We start from the raw sequence: 22,747 nt of genomic DNA on the forward strand, positions 1-22,747 counted from the left end.
ACTTGTCCACACAGTGGGCAAGTGACAGAGCCAGGATAAGAATTCAGGTCCTCTGACTCTCTGGTCTGCGTTTTATTCACTAGATCACGCTGCTTCCAACTTGAAGGACTTGTGGATGAGAAGATTGGTTCTGGAGCTCCCCGAGGTTACTGCCTTCAGCCTACATCACAAAAAAGCCCCCCAAAACCCCCAAACCATTTCAAAAACCCAAAAGGGTCCTCTAGAGAACCAATGGAAGGAAGATTTTTGCTTTTATAAACTGAATAAATTGTTCACATCTCCTATTCATTTTGGAGGTTGAGATCTTAGTCCTTAGTGCATTTTCAAGGGCCAACTGTATTGACATTGACAGAATTGATCTAATGGCCTCAGGGTCTAAATGATGTGGTTTTCAGAGAATACAAAAACTTGAGCACGTCTTACCCCTAGTTTTTGCATTGAAATTTGAAGGACAACAAATGGGAAGTGAAAATTTTCCCAGATTTGTCTGAATTGTAAAGATTTTGGTTGAAATGCCAATAATTGGAAAATGAAAAGTTGGCGACTCTATCCATAAGAAACATCATTTCTAATAATAATAATAATAATAATAATGGTGGTATTTGTTAAGCGCTTACTATGTGCAGAGCACTGTTCTAAGTGCTGGAGTAGAAACAGGATAATCAGATTGTCCCACTTGAGGCTCACATTCTTAATCCCCATTTTACAGATAAGGTAACTGAGACACAGAGAAGTTAAGTGACTTGCCCAAAGTCACACAGCTGACAAGTGGCAGATTCAGGATTCAAACCCATGACCCCTGACTCTCAAGCCCGGGCTCTTTCCACTGAGCCACACTGTTTCCCATAGCCACGCTCAGCAGGGATATACCACATATTTGCAAGTTTACAGGTAGAAGTGTTTTTCATCTTTAATTCAGGTTTACAGTCATGAAGAAATGCTATCCACACTGCAGTAGGCTCTTGAATCTCATAGAACACTCCCAATGCCCTCAAATATACTCAGCCTTCTTGCAAGTTATGGGAGAGATAGCCAACCAGTGGACATTATCAACCCCCAACCAAGGGGAAGGAGAGGGGAACACCTAGTCAAGCTGAGGAAGGTAGACTTTTACATTGCCCAAACAGCTAGGGGAACTTTAAATTCCATACATCCCAGCCATGGCCTTGGTTTGGGGTATCTCCTCCGAAAGGAGTTCACAATCCAGCCATTTTTTTAACGGTTTTTGTTAAGCACTTGCTATATGTCAAGTACTATTCTGAGTGCTGTGGTAGATAGAAATTTATCAGGTTGGACTCAGTCCCTGTCCCACATGGGACTCACTGTCTAAGTAGGAGGGAGAACAAGTATGGAATCTCCATTTTACTAAGGCACAAAGAAGTTAAGTGACTTGCCCAAGGCCACCCAGCAAGCAAATGGCAGAGCTGGGACTAGAATCCAGGTACTCTGGCTACTAGACCCTTGTTTTATCCATTAGGTCATGCCACTTCCTATTGGTGTATGAAATAATAGGCTGTTCTGTTCCTAGAATTCAGCTTGCTTGACTTGGCCTCTGCCATTGCCGGCACAATTGTTCAGTAAATTCGGGTCGTAAAAAAGCAAACAAACCCCAAACCAACTAAGTTTGGCTTCAATTATTAACATAATTGAAGTCAAAGTAGCTGGTAATATATCTGGTAGATCTTAATGGAAATGCACTGGCTTGGAAATTCAGGGACCTGGGTTCTACTTCTGCCTCCTCTTCTTGCCAGCTGTGTGACCTTGGGCAAGTCATTTAACTTTTCTGTGTCTCAGTTTCCTCATCTGTAAAGTGGGGATTCAATACTTATTCTCCCCACTACTTAGACCATGAGTCCTGTGCAGAACAGAGATTGTTCCAATCCTATTATCTGAATCTACCCCAGTGCTTAGTACAATACTTGTTCAGTGCTTAGTACTGTGCTTGTCACATAAGTGCTAAACAATTGCCGCAATTATTATTCTCCAGATAATGGCCTACCCTCCAGGTGACTCTGGGCTATGGAGACCCTGGGCGGTCTTGCCCCAGAAATCAGTGATTCCAGGGAGTCTGGGATCCCCACTGTCAAAGCAAATAATAAAATATCTCCCCTTTCAGTCTGCATTCACACCGTTTTCAACTACAGCTTTCTTCCCAGCAGGAATTGTCAAGCTAGAGCAAACTGCCCTTGCCCGCTGGCAAAAAGACAAATCCTATTCAACTTCAGCAAGAGTTACATGCCCATAACGGCTAAGAGAAGCCAAATGGTTAAGAAGTTGTCAGTGTTTCCATGAGTTTCTGAGGATTCATATAACAGCTGGTTAGCGGTTAGAGCCAAGAGTCAGGAGCTCTAGTTTTCTATTCCCAGCTCTGGCACCTACGCATCATGGCGTCTTCACCATGTCATCTGGCTTCTTGGTGCTTCAGTTGGTCAGTGTGTTTTGGGAAATGTTGTGCATGTGACTGAATCTTAGTTGTTTATTGATCTCAGGTGGTTGAAGGTAAACCCAGAATTATTATTACTGTTTTTTTGCATTAGGTAAAGAACAGAATAGGCTTGAGCAAAGTCGGGTGCTAGAGAAGAGAAGAGAATGGTTACTTTTAGTATTCGCATTGGGCTAAAACTCAAAAAAATAACTGTCAAATTTCAGAACATTTCACAGAAGCAAAAATAGCTGCATTTGGGAAAAAATATGCAAACGCTTTTAAAAGCATGCTAGTCACTTGAACAATTTGCCAAATGTTTCTTTAATTGACAAGTTACTTAAGTTTGAAATGTGGCTGCTTCGCCTACTACAGTGTATGTTTTTAACATGGTTCCTGTGATTGAGTTTCTGAAAGTAACAGTACATGAAATCATAATGCTATTGATCACATTTGAAAACACTACAATACTTCCTGTTTAATGTTTTCCATGTATAGCCCAGGAGGAAATATTGATCATAGCCAATAAAAAGTGCTTTTGTTCTGAGAAAACTCTTCTTCACCTTCCAAGACCATTACAGACTGTGGAAAACATAGCCTGAACTCTACCTTTTAATCTCTCCTTCGTTTTGTCTTTACACCTCAGTGAATTAATGGAAGAAAACATTTGGGCTTCTCAGAGCCTAATTGCTGGCTTCTGAACATGAACAATAGTAGCCTATTATTTAATACACCATATTAAACATTAAGGATTCGGGGTATTATGTATGCAAGAATATATTTTGCATTTTTCATTTCATGGCATGTGAACAGGAAAAACTACAGTTCCAGAGGATTTGGGTAGGTGATTCTTGTCTGAGAGAGAGAGAGAGAGAGTGATCATATGAGAGAGGGTGTCACGGGGAAAGACTCTGCTTTTTAAAACATCAAGCAAACCCCTGATGTCACTGACCTTACACACTCCCCGCCCATGCTTTGTGGTGGACAACAGACTGACCTCCTGGAATTGATCAATAAAGAGAAGTCAGTCACCCTCAACCTCTAGCTTCAGGGTCCTTGGATCCATCATTAGCCAAAAAAACAAACAAACCAGGGTTTACTGCAGCCATGCAAATTTGCTCAGGCTAGCAGTGGGCTAGCACTTATTTTCATGGCTGGTCTAAATATGAGTAAAGCCAAACCCATCAGAAGTTTCCCATTTGGGTCCTTGCATTTTGCTGAAAAAGATGTAAAATATTGGAGAGTTTGCCAGTCAGCTCTTCATGGACCATGTTTTCTAAGAGGTTAAAGCTTGCTGTTTATTCCAGCAAGGGTCTGGAATAAATTATATTCAGCAAATTGGCTTCTAAGCCACTTGTTTCTGACATTAGCATAGGAATAACCTATGTGTTTTGCTAAATCCACCCACTTTTGATTAAATCTTGGCTAATTTGGGGGATCTACCATCAAAAATGCAAAAGACATGTTGATCGGCACTGTCTGGAGGGAGGCAGAAAACTGGTGGATAAACAGTTCAGTACAAAAGCTGCTGGCAGCATGTACACAAATTATTCCAAATTTTAGAGATCTGCAATGCAGATCTGAGGACACAATTTGCTCCTTGGTTTATTTGCCAAGTGAAATATTATGTAACTCATAATGATTTCAGTGGGACCAGTGATACACTGTGCTGTACATTTATGCTGAGTGTATGCATACACCCTACAGATATGTGTGGCCATGAATGCCATATATGGACAATTCTAACTTTGCACACATTTAACTTTTCATTACATCTTTCATTCAAGGTTCTCCAAACAGCTAACATGAATTGCCAGCAGTTTAGACTTACGCTTAACTTTCTGTGGTAGGGAAACTTCGTTCCCATTTTCTAAATGGAAAATTTGAGACTTGGCAAAATTTGCAATTCAAGTTGGTGAACGAATGTTCAGCACCTAGTAATCCTATATTTATGTCCAAAGAGACCTAAAAGATATACCTATCATTATGCATCCGCTAGAGCTCTCCAAATAAAATTGCCAGTAGACCCAGGGGTAGGACTTGGAGGTCTAAATAGTTCAGAATTCAGGGGAGGTTAAAGACCATAGGCTAAGGGAGAAGAAAATCTGGGAGGCAGATGATTTTGGGAGGTCTCGATCACCTACCACTCTGGGATTACAGGTTTTTAACAAAGATTTCAACGAAATACCAAGATCAAAACCATTCCCTGAAGAGCAGTTTATAGAGGGTAGTTATGGCCAAGGCTGGACTACTTGAGGCTTTTGTCCGTTGATTTTTGATTTTTGCCCTTTTTCAGAGGAATGTACTTAGGAGAAGGTGTTGAAGAGCAGCAACATCTCTGAGTCTGACTCTACCTGATATCACTAATCCTCAGAATGACAAAGGAGTCTCCAGAATGTCCACTTTGGAAACTCCTGCCAAAAGAACAGAATACCAGGAACTTGTCCAGCCTGTTGGGTGGAGGTAGCCTAATCCTGGCTAGGACCCCCAAAAAGTGATTAGGTTTGTACATGCCTTTGGTCCTCAGCCTATACCTTGACTCACCATTCCCCCCTGCAATCTCTCACCTTCTTCCCCAACTCCCCATAACACCAGACAGAAACCCCAGACTTAGGCCTGCAACGAGTATGCTCAGTCACTTCTCCTCCCCACAGACACAGATGCCTGTGAAAACCAAACAAAAAGAGAACAGAAAGGAAAGTAGAATATATTAAATTTCTCATTGGGTCCCTTGCCTGATCCTCATTAAACCCGAGGCCTGGGTTTTCTTTTTTTTTTTTCTTCTTTTTTTTTTTGGGTCCTGAGTACGCGAGCCAGTGCTTATTTTCATGGCTGAGTTATGATTCCATTTATTTTATGATTGAGTTTAAAAAACAAGTATCCAGGAAGTGGTAAGAAGCAAAGGGCTTCAGGAATTTTCTTTTTAAGTTGTGTTTCTTTTTTGTCTCCCTTTCTAGACCATTAAACAGCTCTTAAAAATTAGAGAAAAAAACCTACAGTGAAAATTCACTTAGCTCTTCAACAGCCAACGCATAGGAAAGGATGTGTCATTATGTCCTTAATTGATCCTCCAGTAAATTGTTATTTGTGGAGCAGATCTGTACATTTGCCCTTCCTCGTGTTATCTCTGAAATACCTGGGTCTCAGGGAAGCCAGGAACAGACTGAGCAGCAGCCTTCCTCTGATCTATCAAAATAAATATGAATGAAATTTTAGAACTTGGGATTTTGGAAGAGGCGGGAGGGATAGTTGGTTTGTTCTGTGTGGATGTGATTGAGCTTTGTCACTGAAGATTCCTCTCCAAAAAGGCCTGGATTTGGAAAATGGAGCCTGATGTTTTGTTTGCCTAAAAATACCCATTAAGAGTAATAGATCTGAATGCTATACATGGAAGAAAAGTGTTTTTCTACAAGTTCAGCAGCATCAGGCAGCTGACAGTATGTTGCTGGGATGTCCATTTTCCTGTTTGGAGAGAGGCACTCTTTGGTCATGGCATAGTGGGTAGAGCAAGGGCCTGGGAGTCAGAAAGTCATGGGTTTGAATCCCAGCTCCACAACTTGTCTGCTGTGTGACCTTGGGAAATCACTTCATTCTCTGTGCTTCAGTTACCTCGTCTGTAAAATGGGGACTGAGACTGTGAGCCCCACCTCGGACAGGGACTGTGTCCAACATGATTTGCTTGTATCCACCCCAGTGCTTAGTTCAGGGCCTGGCACAGAGTAAATGCTTAACAAATACCACAATTATTATTATTTGGATACTGCCAGGGTAAGGTAGTGGAAGGAAAGGGTGAAGTAGTGGAGGGGAAGTGTTTTTTGTCTGTCCTTACATCACAAGAAAAGAAAAATAGTCCTCTACTGCCTAACTGTTCCCCTCTCATTCATTAGTTTCCTCAGATTTGGCTCTCTCTGCTTTCAAGGCCAATCTCTTGCCCAGTTCTTTTTTGAAACTAGAAATTTAGAGCTGTAAATGCAGTATATCATAGGACTTTGCTCAAACAACTTGCCCCATGACCCTCTTCAACAATTATGGCCTCAACTGCTTGGCTCTTCAGTCAATCAATCAATCCATAGTATTTATTGAGTACTTACTGTGTGCAGAACACTACACTAAGCACTCTCTACTAAAGGTCAGAGATTAGGCACTGAAGCAATGACTGGGAGATTTATAGCCTCCAAGGACCTAGAGTCAGGCAGAGGTGAGCTCCAGGGACCAGGCCCTGTTCCATCAACTCCAGACCCAGCCCATTTTCAAACCCACTGAGGATAGAAAGAGTCTGGCAGAAGGAGGCCAGATTTCGGTTTGGAGAATCCAGGATACTCACTATGGCCCAGCCTCAGATAGGCAGGGCTTGCAGCACTGACACCACAGGCTAATAGGGTGGCCATGGTGGCAATCAAGAATGTAGACACCTTTTTGCTCACACCCTAAAACATTCTTTTATTTCAAGAAGGAAATAATGAAACATTATTGTGGAAACATTAGTGTGGAAACAACTAGTACTTGTATTTCTGTCTACTCCTGGTGAGACTCATAAAATTTTTGTTTCAAAACTGGTAAGAAAATTGCTCTCATGTTCACTGTAGCATGAGCAACAGATGCAATTCAACCAGGCTACACTACAGTAATTACCTTGACCCACCAATCCCTCCTGCAATCTCACACCTTCTTCCCCAACTCCCCATAATACCAGACAGAAAGCCCAGGCTTAGGCTTTCTGTCTGGAAGGACATACATGCAAAGATTCTTTGTGGGAATTTTCAGAACCTATGTAGTTGCTGTGCATTAAAAATAAAAATACCAGCTATAAAATTATCTGGTGCTGTGTCAGTCCAGGATAAGGGACAGACTAGCTGAAAAGCAGACTCTCCAGTATAAAATGAGATAAATAGCTACCCCAAGGGACTGTACACATCTCCTCCCAACAGGCCTTTCCCTGACAAGTGTGATAAAACAAGAGAAGAGATTACCTAGTATAAAAGGGGCATCTGTCTGCTCTAGTCTGACCTATGCTCTCTAATTAGTTAATGGCTAGTCAATTTTCACCAAAGACAGTCTCTGGAGAGGGACAGAAAGCTGACAGAGTAGACCTTACCTTCAGTGTCCAAGTCATGTATTTGGGTGATGTGCTGTTCCCACACTGAAGGTTTTTTGGCTTCACCATAATGACACAGGTTTTAATATTATCTGGGGCTAATTTCTCATCATCTTGTGCACTAGTCCTTTCCCACCTAACTCGAAAATGGGGATTCACTCCAGCAAAAGGCCAAATTCACATTCATAAGGGAAGACTTTTACTGTTTTTACAAAGGAAAGTCTTTCATTGGCATTCAAAAATCAACTCAATTTGTAAAATGTGTGCAGTCTTTTACCTCAAATAGATTGCAATTCAATTAATGTGTGTAAACATCTTGGAACTCATGGCTCAGACTAAAAACATTAGCTTGACCCTTCTTCCCTCTCTAATTTCGTGGCTTAGTGGATAGAGTACGGTCTTGGAAGTCAGAAGGACCTGAGTTATAATCTCCACCACTTTGGGCAAGTCATTTAACTTCTTTGTGCCTCAGTTACCTCACCTGAAAAAATGTGAATTAAGTCTGTGAGTCCCACATGGGACAGGGACTGTGTCCAACCTGATTTTCTTGAATCCACCCCAGCACTTATTACAGTGCCTGGCACAGAGTATTATTATCATTATTATTATTAATTTCCATCTTCAATCATTCACACTCTGAGGGCTTCTTCAAATATGTTCAAGTCTCCCCCATTCTGAAAAAGTGTTCTCTGGATCCTACTGCTCGCTCTATCTATCATCCCATTTCCCTATCATTCCTGTCCAAACCCCTTGAATGGATTATATTCCTGCTGCTTCCACTTTCTCTTCTCCAACTCCCTTCTTCATTCACTTCAGTCTTGTTTTGGCTTTATTAATTCCATTGAGGCAGCACTCTCCAAGATCATCAGAGATCTACTCCTTGATTTAATGATCTCTACTCTATCCTAATCCTCCTAGAGTTCTCAGTCACCTTTGACACTGGATCACTCCCTCCTCCTTGAAACACTGCCTTCTTTTCTGGTTTTCCTCCTAACTCTCTGGATTCTCTTTCTCAGACTCTTTCACCGATTCCTCTACTAACACTCACTCCTTAATAATAATAATAATAATGTTGGTATTTGTTAAGCGCTTACTATGTGCAGAGCACTGTTCTAAGTGCTGGGGTAGATACAGGGTAATCAGGTTGTCCCACATGAGGCTCACAGTCTTCATCCCCATTTTACAGATGAGGTCACTGAGGCCCAGAGAAGTTAAGTGACTTGCCCATAGTCACACAGCTGACAAGTGGCAGAGCCAGGATTCGAACCCATGACCTCTGACTCCCAAGCCCGTGCTCTTTCCACTGAGCCATGCTCTCAATGTCCTACCAGATTCTATTCTGGCTCGCCTTCTCTTCTCACTTTACACTCAGCTCTCTCAAGGAGTATGTCCATTTCCTCAGCTTCAGCTAAATGGAGAGATCATGCCTACCTACTCTCTTGCACTGTCCCACCCACTTAGTACAGAGCTCTGAACATGGTAAGCACTCAATAAATACCATTAATTGATGAGTCTCAGATCTCTCTTGCTAGTCTCGAATTCTCTCCCCTTTTGTGATCTCTTATTTCTTCCTGTCAAAAGAAGATGAATGTTTTGCCAGTACTTTAATTCAGTAAGTATAAAACTGAACTTATTTTACCTCCTAAATTATCTCTTCTACCTAATCTTCTCATCCTGGATCTGGATCTGCCCCTTTCTCTCCATCCAAAAGACCACTACCCTGATCTAAGCATTCATCACATCCTCACTAGACTGTTCTCTAAGTTTCTTTTCTGATGTCCCTGCCTCCAGCCTTTGCCCTCTCCAGTCTATACTTCATTTTGCTGCCTGGATCATTTTTCTTTAATGCCATCTTGCACCCATCTCTCCACTCCTCAAAACCCTTCAAAGATGCTACCCAAATCTACATCTCCTCCCCTGATCTCTCTCCCTCTCTCCAGGCTTACATCTCCTTTTGCCTTTAAGACATTTCTACTTGGATGTTCTCCCATCACCTCAAGCTTAACATTTCCAAAACAGAACTCCTTATCTTCCCACCCAAACCCTGTCCTCTCCCGGACTTTCCTGTCACTGTAGATGGTACCACCATCTTTCCCATCTCACTAGCTCACAACGTCAGTGTTACCCCAGACTCCTCTCTCTCATTCAACCCACTTACTCAGTCCATCACCAAATCCTGTCGGTCTTACCTTCACAACATCGTTAAAATCTGCCCTCTTCTCTCCATAGAAACTGCTACCACATTAATACAGTCACTCATCCTAACTCACCTAGATTATTGCATCAGCCTCCTTTCTGACCTCCCAACCTCTCCCTATTCCAGTCCATACTTCACTCCGCTGACTGGATCATCTTTCTAAAGAAACATTCAGTACATGTCACCCCCACCCCCCTCAAAAATCTCCAGTGCTTGCCTAACCACCTCCATATCAGACAAAAACTACTCACCATTGGCTTTAAAACACTCCATCACCTTGCTCCCTCCTACCTCACCTCGCTTCTCTCCTTCTACAACCCAGTCCACACACTTCTGGTGTTAACCTTCTCACTGTGTCTCACAGTTGATTCCTGGCCCACATCTTGCCTCTGGCCTGGAATGCCCTCCCTCCTCAGATCCGCCAATTACTCTCCCCCCACTTCAAAGCCTTATTGAAGGCACATCTCCTCCAAGAGGCCTTCCCAGACTAAGCCCCACTTTTCGTCATCTCCCACTCTCTTCCATGTTGCCCTGACTTGCTCCCTTTGCTCTTGTCCCTTTTCCCTGCCCCACAGCTCTTATGTAAATATCGATAATTTAATTAATTCATATTGATGTCTATTTGTATTGATGTCTCTCTCCCCGCCTCTAAACTGGGAGCTCATTATAGGCAGGGATTATTGCTTTACTGTACAGTGCTCTGCACACAGTAATCACTTAATAAATACTACTGAATGAACAGTTTTTTCCACAACAAACAGAAATTCCTGGTTATTGACTTTAAGGCATCCATCAGCCCTCTCCCTCTTAATTATCCATTCTCTATCCACTGTCATTCCCTACTCCAGTCCATACTTCACTCTGCTACCTGGATCATTTTTCTAAAAAAAACTGTTCAGTCCATGTTCCCCCACTCCTCAGGAACCTCCAGGGATTATCCACCCCCACATCAAAGAGTAACTCCTTATCATAGGCTTTAAAGCATTCAATCACCTTGTCTCCACCTATCTTTACTTGCTGATTTCCTACTACACCCCAGCCCACACACTTTGCTCCTTTAATGCCACCTACTCACCATACCTCAATCCCTAGCCATCAGTATTCTGACTAAGCACCCCATTGCCACACTGCTGGAGGCAGAATAAGGGGGACTGAATGAATCATTGGCTTGACCCATAATGGCATTGCTTATGGTCTGATGGCCTTACAAAACATCTTGTGATTTTATTGGCTGAGTAGGGAAGAAAAAAAAACTCTTTGCAGGAGGAATTACATCACCAGGCAGTTCCAGCATTTCAGTGTAGACAGTTGACCCAAGGTGGCCTAAAACTGCGTTATTGTAGTTCAAACAACTCAGTAAATGTGGCTAGAAAAGTACTCTGTATATTCCCTCTTTCCTTGACCCTCCTTCTCTACAAACCAACTAAGTTCATCTTTCAGTCATACACCCCGTAGGTGCAAGGAGAAGATTTAATTTAATTTATAGTCTGGTTATTTACATAGGACTTTACTACACAGCCCATGGTCACAAAGCATAAATATTTATTGTGGTAAACCTTACATCAAGTTGTATCATTTGGTTTCAAATATCTCTCTCTTACAAAGATGTCTTTTTAAAATTGCATACCATTCCAGCTAAGAGGAAATTGTATTGGTCCCTTTTGGGAGATTTACTTCTTCAGAAACAATCATTAGTGGTGAAAATGTTTATCCTGTACAATGCTCAGAAATAGCCTAAGTACCCTTCCAACACACAAAGAATCTTGGAGTTTAATTTACACCTCAATGAGTTAATGGAAGAAAACATGGGCTTCTCAGAGCGTAATCACTGGCTTCTGAACCTGAACAATAGTAGCCTATTATTTCATACACCATATTTAATAATAGGGGGATAGAGCATTGTGCATGCAAGAATGCATTCCTGTATTTTTCACTCCATGTCATGTAAATAGACAGATCCTAAGTCTCTGAAGGATTTGTGAAGGAAAATCTAGTCTGAGACAGCATAAGAGGGAAAAACAGTATCAGGGAGAAAGACATGAACACTTTTAAACTCCCAAGCAGAGCTACAAAGATAGGCAAGAGAAACCAAAATGCTGTTTGCCTGGCCCACATGGGGCATAATCCATTTTCTATTTCTGCCCACCTGTTTTTCCTTGCATTTGTTTGGGAGATTAAGAGATAAAATGTCTGGAATTTTCCGCTCCTAACTCACATAACTTTCTTTTTAGAACTAAAGAGCCCGCTTGAACCCATTTGAACTCCTGATGAAGAGAATGGAGGAAATCTTGAAATGTGTACCTCCCCCGCCCTCTAATCCTCTTCCTCCTTTGCAGGCAACCCAGGATCAGAATAGGGTTGATTTGTAAAGTACGGGAAGACTCCCTGATCTACTCAAGTCCTCCTGCTGGGTGCCTCAAACTTAGAAAACCTGTTCAATTCCTGGTCAATCCACATTTCTGAAAAAGGAGGGGGAAGATGTGTCTTGCAGAATTGGATTCCGTTGAGCAATCTCATTTCCCATTTTGCTGTATCTCCATCCAAATTGGATAAAATCTAAAGGCTCAGAGCCATATTTGACTTTAACCAGTGCTGACAGCAGCCCCAGCCCCAGAGGCCAGAAGTGGCCTGGCTTTAGTAGTGACGCATTCTCTTTTTACTGAAGACAGCCACTCAGGGCACCCCCTTGGGAAAACCCATCACTGGGCATTGGGCACAATGTGGAGCTTCAGGCTTTACCTCTAGGTATGTTTCTGGAAGAAACTTTCTTGCGTAGATTCCCACAAGTACACTACAACTGTCTCGAGTTCTTCCTTCTTCCTCTGACTGCAGAAAGGGGAATTGGATGTAGTGCCTGGGTTCATGAAATGAGTAATTGAAGACATTTTGGCAAGCTGAGAATGAACAGTTACTGCCATAAAAAATCTTGGGGCTCTCCAGGTGCTTCTTAAGGGAAGTTGAGGGCCCACCAAGCATTTAAGATGGGCTCTATCTTAGCTGTCCACCAAATCTATCATATCGGATGCTCCCATGCACTTAGTACAGTGCTTAGCATGCAGTAATTGCTCAATAAGTACCATTGATTGATTACATCCTACATCCTTCAGCTTTCCTGAGACCAACCCCTTGTTCGTGCACCCTCTTTGCTTTCTGCCTAAGAAGAGGTTGTCATCTTCCAGGAAGGAGATCAACGTAGGGAAAGAAATCCTCCTTGAAGGAGTCCGGGAGGCCAGAAGAAGCCAAAGTCCCTCCTGAGATGATGAGTAAGGAGAAAGCCATCCAGCCCGTCTCCTGTTTCACAGAAAGACCTCTGTGCTCTAGCGGGCCGCACGTCCAAGTGCCAAATGGAAACTGCTCCAAAAACACTGAGCTGTTCTTACTCCCGAAACCCAATGAGAACTATAAACATGAGGGCTGCAGGTGTAGGGAGGGAATATTTGCACACACTATCATCCTTTTAAACTTCAGCCTGGCTAGGACTGGTAAAATCAGTTAAAATCAGACAGGGGAGATTCTTTTGTCTTAATTTAGGGGCTAGGAAATTTATATCCATTGAGGATGAAATAGAATAGATGAGGGGAGATATGCAGCATGGCCTATTGGAAAAAGCACAGGCCTGGGAGTCAGAAGGACCTGAGGTCTATTCCCAGCTCTGCCACATGTCTGCTGTGTGACCTTGGGCAAGTCACTTAACTTCTCTCTGCCTTTTTTACCCCTTTTGTACAATGGGGATTAAGACTGTGAGCCCCATATGGGAGGGAGACTGTATCCAACCTGCTTACTTTTTATCTATCCCAATGCTTAGAACAGTGTTTGGCATGCAGTAAGCATTTAACAAATACCTCAATAATAATAATAATTATTATTATATACATCTACACACACACATACTGTATAATTGTCATAGTTGCTACATAATTAGCAGTTAGAGTAATTTGTGTGGCTTAGTCCCTTTAACTAAACTCACTCTTCCAACGCAAGCTTTTTCCCTCTTGTCCTGTCTTCTGAGATGAGGAAACGATCAAGTCATGAAGGATTATTAGCAGGAGGATGCTCAAGACAGTTTAAGTAGCCTTCAGCCTTCTCTTTTCCCAGCTAAATACCTCCAGTGCTTTTAACATTTCATCAGGAAGCTATTTTTTCAACCCTTTCAGCCCTTTTTTTCCCCCCCCCTCACTCCTCTGGACCCTCTCCTTCCCCCATCTCCCCCTATTTTCCTCCAAATCCCCTTTTAAAATGCAGAAACCGGACACGCTTTTCTAAACGGAGGATTCAAGTTGCTTCTGCTGTTCCCATCTGCGAGGCTTTGACCCCGCTCTTTCCCATTTGTTCCGTGATGCTATTAAGAAAGGAGCCTCCGGAAAGTAAACTGCAAGGATTTTGAAAATGAGTTTTCTTTTCCCATCAGGGCAGTGAAAGGTGCTGGACCAGCAGCCCGGGGCAGCGGACTCCTGAACTCCCCTTCCAAGGAGGCCCAGCGCGGGCAGCCGAGGCGAAGGCTTTCTCACACCGCCCGGCGATTGTGCCACACACAGAGTATGCCAACCAGAAAGCGCTGACTCGCGGGGTGAAAGGATCGCTTAATCCCTATTCACATTCAAATCCCTCTCCTCTCCGCTTAGATACGAATAAGGGAGCCGCTTTGTGCCGGTTTATTATAATCGTGCCTCCTCGGACCCTTATATTTTTTTCTTTTTTTCTCCCCAGGCCCTGCCCAGCTGGGGCAGTATCAGTCTGTGGAGAATTCAAATCGGTGTCTTAGCAGGAGTTAGCTCAGGGCCGGGGCATTTTCCTGGCAGGGATGTTGCCCCACTCGCCTATCCTGGGGGGCTTTGCGCCCCCTGCCCAGGTGGGAGGAGGCCCTGACGGGGCTGGGGGCGAAGGGTGGGAAGGGACGAGCCCCCTGGGCCCCCCGTGTGCCCCCACATGTCCCCGCCACCTCCTCGTTCATTCATTTAATCTTATTGAGCCCTTCCTGTGTGCAGCACATTGGACTAAGCGCTTCAATTCGGCAGCAGATCGAGACAATCCCTGCCCTCCCCCGTGGGCCCCCGCTCCCCACAAATTAACCAATTTAGCCATCCCCTCAAGCGGGAGATCTTAAACTCTAGGAATCCTCCCTGACACCGATAATTAAAGTAGAAAAGCAAAGCTCAGAGGTTAAAAAAAAAAAACCCAACAAAAAACCCTCTGAAGAAAGGATTTTTTTCTCCCCGCTACACCCCAGCCAAGTCTCGAATTTCACTCTTTTATTTCAACGAGATCGTCGGCCCCCATCAGGTCCTCCCCCGAAACGCCAACCCCGGGCTGGCGGCTACCCGTTTTCCCTGAGGGAAAACGGTGAGGAAAACGGCGGCCGTTCCGCCGGGGAGGGAAAGCTGGGAGGAAAAAGGCGGCCGTTCCGCCGGGCGGGAAAAGCTGTGAGGAAAAAGGCAGCCGGTTCCGCCGGGGAGGGAAAGCTGTGAGGAAAACGGCGGCCGTTCCTCCAGGGAGGGAAAGCTGTGAGGAAAACGGCGGCCGTTCCTTCAGGGAGGGAAAGCTGTGAGGAAAACGGCGGCCGTTCCTCCAGGGAGGGAAAGCTGTGAGGAAAACGGCGGCCGTTCCTCCACGGAGGGAAAGCTGTGAAGAAAAAGGCGGCCCATCCTCCGGGGCGGAAAAGCTGGGAGGAAAACAGCGGCCCTTCCTCCGGGGAAGGAAAGCTGTGAGGAAAAAGGTGGCCCTTCCTCCGGGGAGGGAAAGCTGGGAGGAAAACGGCGGCCGTTCCTCCAGGGAGGGAAAGCTGTGAGGAAAAAGGCGGCCCATCCTCCGGGGAGGAAAAGCTGGGAGGAAAACGGCGGCCCTTCCTCTGGGGAGGGAAATCTGGGAGGAAAACGGCGGCCGTTCCTCCAGGGAGGGAAAGCTGTGAGGAAAAAGGCGGCCGTTCCTCCAGGGAGGGAAAGCTGTGAGGAAAAAGGCGGCCCATCCTCCGGGGAGGGAAAGCTGTGAGGAAAACGGCGGCCGTTCCTCCAGGGAGGGAAAGCTGTGAGGAAAAAGGCGGCCCATCCTCCGGGGAGGAAAAGCTGGGAGGAAAACGGCGGCCGTTCCTCCAGGGAGGGAAAGCTGTGAGGAAAAAGGCGGCCCATCCTCCGGGGAGGAAAAGCTGGGAGGAAAACGGCGGCCCTTCCTCTGGGGAGAGAAAGCTGAGAGGAAAACGGCTGTGAGGAAAACGGGGGCCCTTCCTTTGGGGAGGGAAAACTGTGAGGAAAACGGCGGCCCTTCCTCTGGGGAGGGAAAGCTGTGAGGGGAAAGGCGGCCGTTCCTCCAGGGAGGGAAAACTGTGAGGAAAAAGGCGGCCCTTCCTCCGGGGAGGGAAAGCTGAGAGGAAAACGGCGGCCGTTCCTCTGGGGAGGGAAAGCTGAGAGGAAAACGGCGGCCCTTCCTCCGGGGAGGGAAAGCTGGGAGGAAAAAGGCGGCCGTTCCTCCAGGGAGGGAAAACTGTGAGGAAAAAGGCGGCCCTTCCTCCGGGGAGGGAAAGCTGAGAGGAAAACGGCGGCCGTTCCTCTGGGGAGGGAAAGCTGAGAGGAAAACGGCGGCCCTTCCTCCGGGGAGGGAAAGCTGGGAGGAAAAAGGCGGCCGTTCCTCCAGGGAGGGAAAACTGTGAGGAAAAAGGCGGCCCTTCCTCCGGGGAGGGAAAGCTGAGAGGAAAACGGCGGCCGTTCCTCTGGGGAGGGAAAGCTGAGAGGAAAACGGCGGCCCTTCCTCCGGGGAGGGAAAGCTGGGAGGAAAAAGGCGGCCGTTCCTCTGGGGAGGGAAAGCTGAGAGGAAAACGGCGGCCGTTCCGCGCGCGCGGAGGCGGCGGGGGGAGGGGGAACTGTTGCCTCAAGCCCGCGAACCTCAGGCGTTTTCGCCGTTTCTCCTTTCCCCGCCCCCCTCCATCCAGTCATCCTCCCTGTCCCTCAATGGCCCCAGACGACCCCGCTACAGTTGCTCAACGGCAACGAGGGCAAGTCTGGCTGTGGCTCTCCTCCAGGCGCCGAAGCGCTAACGTTTTTTTTTTTGTCTCGGCCGGTCCCGGGCGACACCCCGGGGGATGGAGGAGAGGGCTGGGACGGTGTTGAGCGTTTGGGGGGGAGGAGGTGGGAAAGGGGGAGCAGCCCCGGCCTAGCCGGCACGGCCCTGGAAAAAAGCCGGGCTCTCTTCCACCTTGAATCCGTTAGAATCAATCAGGCAAACGGGATTCAGTCAGCAATTGAGAAGCAAGGATGAAAAAGGGGAGGCAGGTGTCGGAGCAGATCCCCCAAAAGCTTCCCTCTCTGAAGTCCGTTTTGGTTGCTCTCTATCTCCCCCGTTTAGACTGCGAACCCGTCACTGGGCAGGGATGGTCTCTATCTGTTGCCGAATTGTACACTCCAAGCGCTTAGTACAGTGCTCTGCACATAGTAGGCGCTCAATAAATACGATTGAATGAATGAATCCTCTGCCCCTCCAGCAGCCCCCGGGGTCGGATTGCACCTGCCCGGGAAATGCCCTCATCTCATTTATTTCCCGTCGGGGAAATGCTAATTTAGAATTTCAATCGAGCAGGCACACTAACAGAGAGTTGATACATACATTAACATGCTAACATGGTACCTTGACTTTGAAGGGGGGGAAGTGTAAAATAAAAAGTGACACATTCCCTGCCCACAAAGAACCTTTACCCTCTAACGACAGTAGTTCCAAGAGGAGTCAAAAGAAATAATTGAATAAACATATAAAAGAATGAAGACGAGTAACAGGGAAAGTGTCTGCTAATTCTGTTGTCCTCTCTCGAGCGCTTAGTACAGTGTTCTGCACATAGTAGGTGCTCAATAAATACAATTGATTGAAAAAAGAAATTACATTTCTGGGTCTTTGGATATTTATTTCGTGGTTTCGGCATGACTGAGTATGGGACCATCACACCTAGTAATTCCATGTTTCTTCAGAATGCCCTCAGCAAGCGCAATCATGAATTTCGCTTATTGTGTGTATGTTTATGAGCTTGTTATGGGCAGGGAATGTGACTGCTAATTCTGGTTTACTGTACTTTCCCTAGCACTTAGCACAGGGTACTTACACATAGTAAGCACTCAATAAACAGCATTAATTGATTGATTGATTTATACTGATTCCTTTCAACTTTAAAATGGAAAGGTAATAAAGAGAGGAGAGGAGGTGGGAGAAAAGAGCTAAGTGAGCCAGTGGAGAACACACTTTAGTCACTTCTCATTTATTAAGGGGCTGATTACCCAATTAATGGATTGTCTCAGCCCTTTGGGTCTCCTCCATTTATTATTTCACTGTGCATGCACATTAACACGAGAGGGAAAGCAGAAAAAATTGGAGAATACCCTCCATCTGCTCAATTTTCCAACCATTCTTCCTTCAACTCTTGAGAGATCTTCTGCCTGCTCTTATATTTCATTCAGTCATATTTATTGAGTGCTTACTGTGTGCAGAGCACTGTACTAAGTGCTTGGGAGAGTACGATGTAACAATAGACACATTCCCTGCCCACGATGAGCTTATGATCTAGAGAGAGAGGCAGATATTAATATAAATAATCAAACTATGGATATTTACATAAGTGCTGCGGGTCACAGGGGCATTGGTGAATAAAGGGAGCAAATCAGGGCGAACCAGAAAGGAGTGGGAGAAAAGGAAATGAGGGTTTAGTCAGGGAAGGCCTTTTGGAGGAGATGTGCCTTCAGGAAAGCTTTGAAACTGGGAAGAGTAATTGTCAAATATGAAGAGGGAGGGAATTCCAGGCCAAAGACAGGACGTGGGGGAGATGTTGGCAGAGAAATAGATGAGACTGAGGTACAGTGAGTAGGTTGGCATTAGAGGAGTGAAGCGTGTGGGCTGGGTTGTAATAAGAGAGCAGCAAGGTGAGGTAGGAGAGGACAAGGGGATTGAGTGCTTTAAAGCTGATAAAAAGGAGTTTCTGTTTGATGTGGAGGTGGACTGGCAACATGTGGAGGCTCTTGAGGAGTGGGGAAAAATGGACTAAATGTTTTTGTAAAAAAATAATCCGGCGGCAGAGTACCTCTGTCCTAAATCTCCTCAATCTCTTGGCTGCCTTTGACATTTCTCTATCTGATCCCACTTTCTCTCACCTCCTCAAAATATTTGCACCCATTCCTCTTCCCTACCTAACCACCATCTTCAATTGTTCACCCAGTGATGGTTCTTTCCACTCTTCCTTCAAATATGCTCGTATCTCCCCTAGTCTAAGAAAATCATCTGGATCTTACTGCACCCATCTCCCTGCTCCCATTCCTATCCAAACTCCTTCAGAGAGATAGCAAGCATCTGCTGACTTCTCTTCATCCCCAATTACCTTCTTGACCCTCTACAGTCCAGTTTCCGACCACTTCACTGAGTCACACCAATGGCCTCCTCCTTGCCGACTCTAATGGAATCTGCTCCATCCTAAATCTCCTCAAACTCTTGGCTACCTTCGACACTTTGCACCCCTCCTTTCTCCTGGAAACACTAATTAACCTTGGTTTTACTGACACAGTACTCCCTTGGTTCTTCACCTTTCTGGATACTCTTTCGCAGTCTCTTTCGCTGGGTTTCCCTCTGCTTCTCAACCCAGATTAAACAAAACCAGATTAAACAGAGGCTCATGAGGCCAAAGCCCATGGCTTTAGGATAGTAGGGAACTCCCAAACACTCCACAGGGTGATCCCTAAATATGCAAGCTTGGCCACAGCTGCAACTCCCACCAAAAACAACTCCTAAACTCTGCTAGATGGAGCACAATTTCTTCCCCATCACTCCCCTTTCTGGAAGAACTTTCCTCCCCAGCACCTCTAGCCTTCTGCTAGACACAGACCTGGCAGGGAGAAGCCACAGCCTCCAGAGTTCAGGAGCCATATAGGCACTGAACCCAGCTATGTGAGATTCAGACCCTCCATTCACATGGGAACTATCCTCTGCACCCCCTGCTATTCACCTCTCCTCCTTTTCCTTTGCCTCCAAATCCCTTGGCTGTGAGGGAACCAAAAGGGCAGAACTGCACTGTAAAGCTCATTATGGGCAGGGAATGGAAAGTGTCTGCTAATTCTATTTTATTATACTCTCCCAAGTGCTTAGTGCAGTCCTCTGTATATAGCAAGTGCTCAATAAGCACTACTGATTAAACGCACCAACCATAGCTTCAAGATAGCACTGCCTCCAGTAGCCAAATGTGCTACCTACTGTTAATCAGCAGCGTGGCTTAGTGGAAAGAGCACGGGCTTGGGAGTTAGAGGACATGGGTTCTAATCCTGGCTCTGCCACTTGTCTGCTGTGTGATCTTGGGAAAGCTGCTTAACTTCTCTGTTGCTCAGTTTCCTCATCTGTAAAATGGAAATTAAGACTATGAGCCCCATGTGGAACAACCTGATTATCTTGTACCTATCCTAGAGCTTACTATGTGCCAAGCACAAGTAAGTGCTTAACAAATTCCATAATTTGTTATTATTGCTAATCAGAATGTTGCCCAGGGCTTATACAGGAGCAATCAGGCAATAATTAGCTAAGCTGGAGAGCTGTCTCCAATGTCATCATATGCAGCATACCACATTGATGTCACATGTCGCTTGGAGACCCTGAAAATATTGTAGTCTCAGGCCCACACTCTAGGGCGGCAGGGGTGGAGACAGGGAGAGAGAAACTAACATAGCTCAGATCTCAAGGCTCTGTTCTGTGTCACCTTCTCTTCTCACTTTACACTTTCTTAGGGAGCTCAACCACTGCAGTGGTTTCAACTACCATCTTTATAGAGATAACTCCCCAATCTACCTTTGCTAGCCCTTACCACTAATTTAATTTCAATCTCACATTTCCTCTTCCACACCAGACATTTCTACATGAATATCCCATAGACCTTCCAGTTCAATGTGTCTAAAACTGAACTCCTCACCTGCCCTTTCAAATCCTGCAGGTGACAATCACTATCCTTCCTATCACTGAAATGCACAACCTTGGTATTAACCTTGACTTCACCTTCTCTTTCAACTTCCATTTTCAGCCTGTCATTAATTTTCTTTCAGGTTTTCCTCCACATCATTTTTCAGGATCTGCCCCCTTCCTCCTCATCAACATGGTCACTACTCTGGTTTCAGGTACTTGTCATATACCGATTTGAATACTCAGCCTCCTCACTGGTCTTCCTGCCTTCAGTCTCTCCACTCTCCACTCCATACCTTATTCTGCTGCATGGATTTTTGTCATAAAATATTGTTCTATACACATCTCTCCACTCTTCAGTAACCTCCAAGGATTCAGTGGGAGGGAAGAGAAAGTGAGGGTTACACCGCAAAGCGCTAGCACTACAATCAATCCTTCACACAGGTATGTGGTCCTGAAGTCTCAGAAACTTTTGACCATTGGCTTTAAGGCTCTCAATCAGTTCTCCACCCCCCTCTGCTTATCTACAGTCTTCTCCCACTACAACCCAGAATGTACTCTTCATTCCTCTCAAACGAACTTATTCACGGTGATTTGCTCTTGCCTCGCCTCTTCCATCCCCTTGCTTACGTCCTTCCTCCCACCTGGAACTCCCTCCTCCTTCATATCCACCAGACCACAGCTTTTCCCACATCAAAGTCATTCATTCATTTATTCAATCGTATTTATTGAGCGTTTACTGTGTGCAGAGCACAGTCCTAAGCACTTGGAGTGTACAATTCGGCAACAGATAGAGACAATCCATGCCCCAAAACGGGTTCACAGTCTAAAAGGGGGGAACAGACAACAAAACAAGTAGTCAGGCATCAATGGCATCAAGATAAATAGAATCATAGATATATATACATCATTAATAAAATAGAGTAATAAATAATATATACAAATATGCACAAGTGCTGTGGGGAGGGGAAGGGTGTGGGCAGAGCAGAGGGAGGGAGTAGGGGGAATGGGGAGAGGAGGAAGGACAGAGGGAAAGGGAGGGCTCAGTCTGGGAAGGCCTCCTGGAGGAGGTGAGCTCTTAGTAGGGCTTTGAAGAGGGAAAGAGAATTAGTTTGGCAGATGTGAGGAGGGAGGACATTCCAGGTCAGTGATAGGATGTGGGCCAGGGGTCAACGGTGGGTCAGGTGAGAATGAGGCACCCTGAGGAGGTTAGCAGCAGAAGAGGGGTGTATGGGGTGGGCTTTAGAAGAAGAGAAGGGAGGTGAGGTAGGAGGAGGTCAGGTGATGGAGAGCTTTGAAGCCAAGAGTGGGGGGAGCATTCCCTTAATCAACCCTCCACTCCCCCACCCATGTTATCTCCACAATTACTATCATAGCACTTTGGCACCAGCTACACATTTAACACTTCTGTACATAACCTACCACTTAATACTCACCTATATATCGATATTCCTTCTTCCTCCTATCTGTAAACTATTTAAGTATCTGCCTTCACCACTAGATTGTTAGCTCCTTGAGGGCAGGCATCATGTCTACTAACCCTGTTTTACTCTCTCAAGCATTTAGTACAGTGTTTTGCACCCAATAGGTGGACAGTAAGTATTACTAATTGATTTGTTAGGCTCATTTAAAGGGGAAGCGATTGGATTTAGTCATTTAAAGAGGTGTTTGGATTATCTGAGGTTTTCCTTTATCTGTGTCATTCCTCCCTCTCATTTCTGCAGGTGACTGAAAGTTGATCATATTTGGCAATCAAGAAATCACTGTAAAGACTCATAGAACAGAAGAGGACAGTTTTGTTTCAAATCTTGGAGGGATATAAGTTCGTGGCCTTGGGAACAAGGTAAGATGATTTCCCTTGCCTCTCTGTAATTTTCATTTAAGCATCATTGAAATGCAGCAGCTGCTAAATTTTTCTGTGTTCAACCACCTCTCACTCAGGTTTAAAGGTTAAAGTGAGTTACTGAACTGAGTTAAGGGTGTTCTGGCTTGTAGTGTACTTATTTTTGTACCTCACCTAGGCAGGAAATTCTGGGTGGCGGATAGCATTTTCAATTTTGGCAGGATACAGGAATGTGATTTAATTTTTGATGTGATTGCTGGTCCTTTCAAACCTCCTTTCTTGCTCGTCCCT

The 22,747-nt window shown here is 45.1% G+C and overlaps 1 long non-coding RNA gene across 3 annotated transcripts in view; it reads left to right on the plus strand.

Moving 5' to 3' along the window:
- LOC103170609 overlaps positions 1–22,747 on the plus strand; it is a 66,861-nt gene that overhangs the window by 30,194 nt on the left and 13,920 nt on the right. The window contains exons 1-2 of one of the 3 annotated variants that reach the window (XR_486294.2): positions 14,136–14,250; positions 22,338–22,456. This is a non-coding gene — a long non-coding RNA (uncharacterized LOC103170609). Of the gene's footprint in view, positions 1–14,135; positions 14,251–20,694; positions 21,058–22,337; positions 22,457–22,747 lie in introns of those variants that run through there. The other 2 variants (XR_486295.3, XR_003759020.1) reach the window with 2 other exon arrangements.

Source organism: Ornithorhynchus anatinus, chromosome 1, assembly GCF_004115215.2.
Source record: "Ornithorhynchus anatinus isolate Pmale09 chromosome 1, mOrnAna1.pri.v4, whole genome shotgun sequence".
In the NCBI taxonomy this organism is placed as follows: Eukaryota; Metazoa; Chordata; class Mammalia; order Monotremata; family Ornithorhynchidae; genus Ornithorhynchus; species Ornithorhynchus anatinus.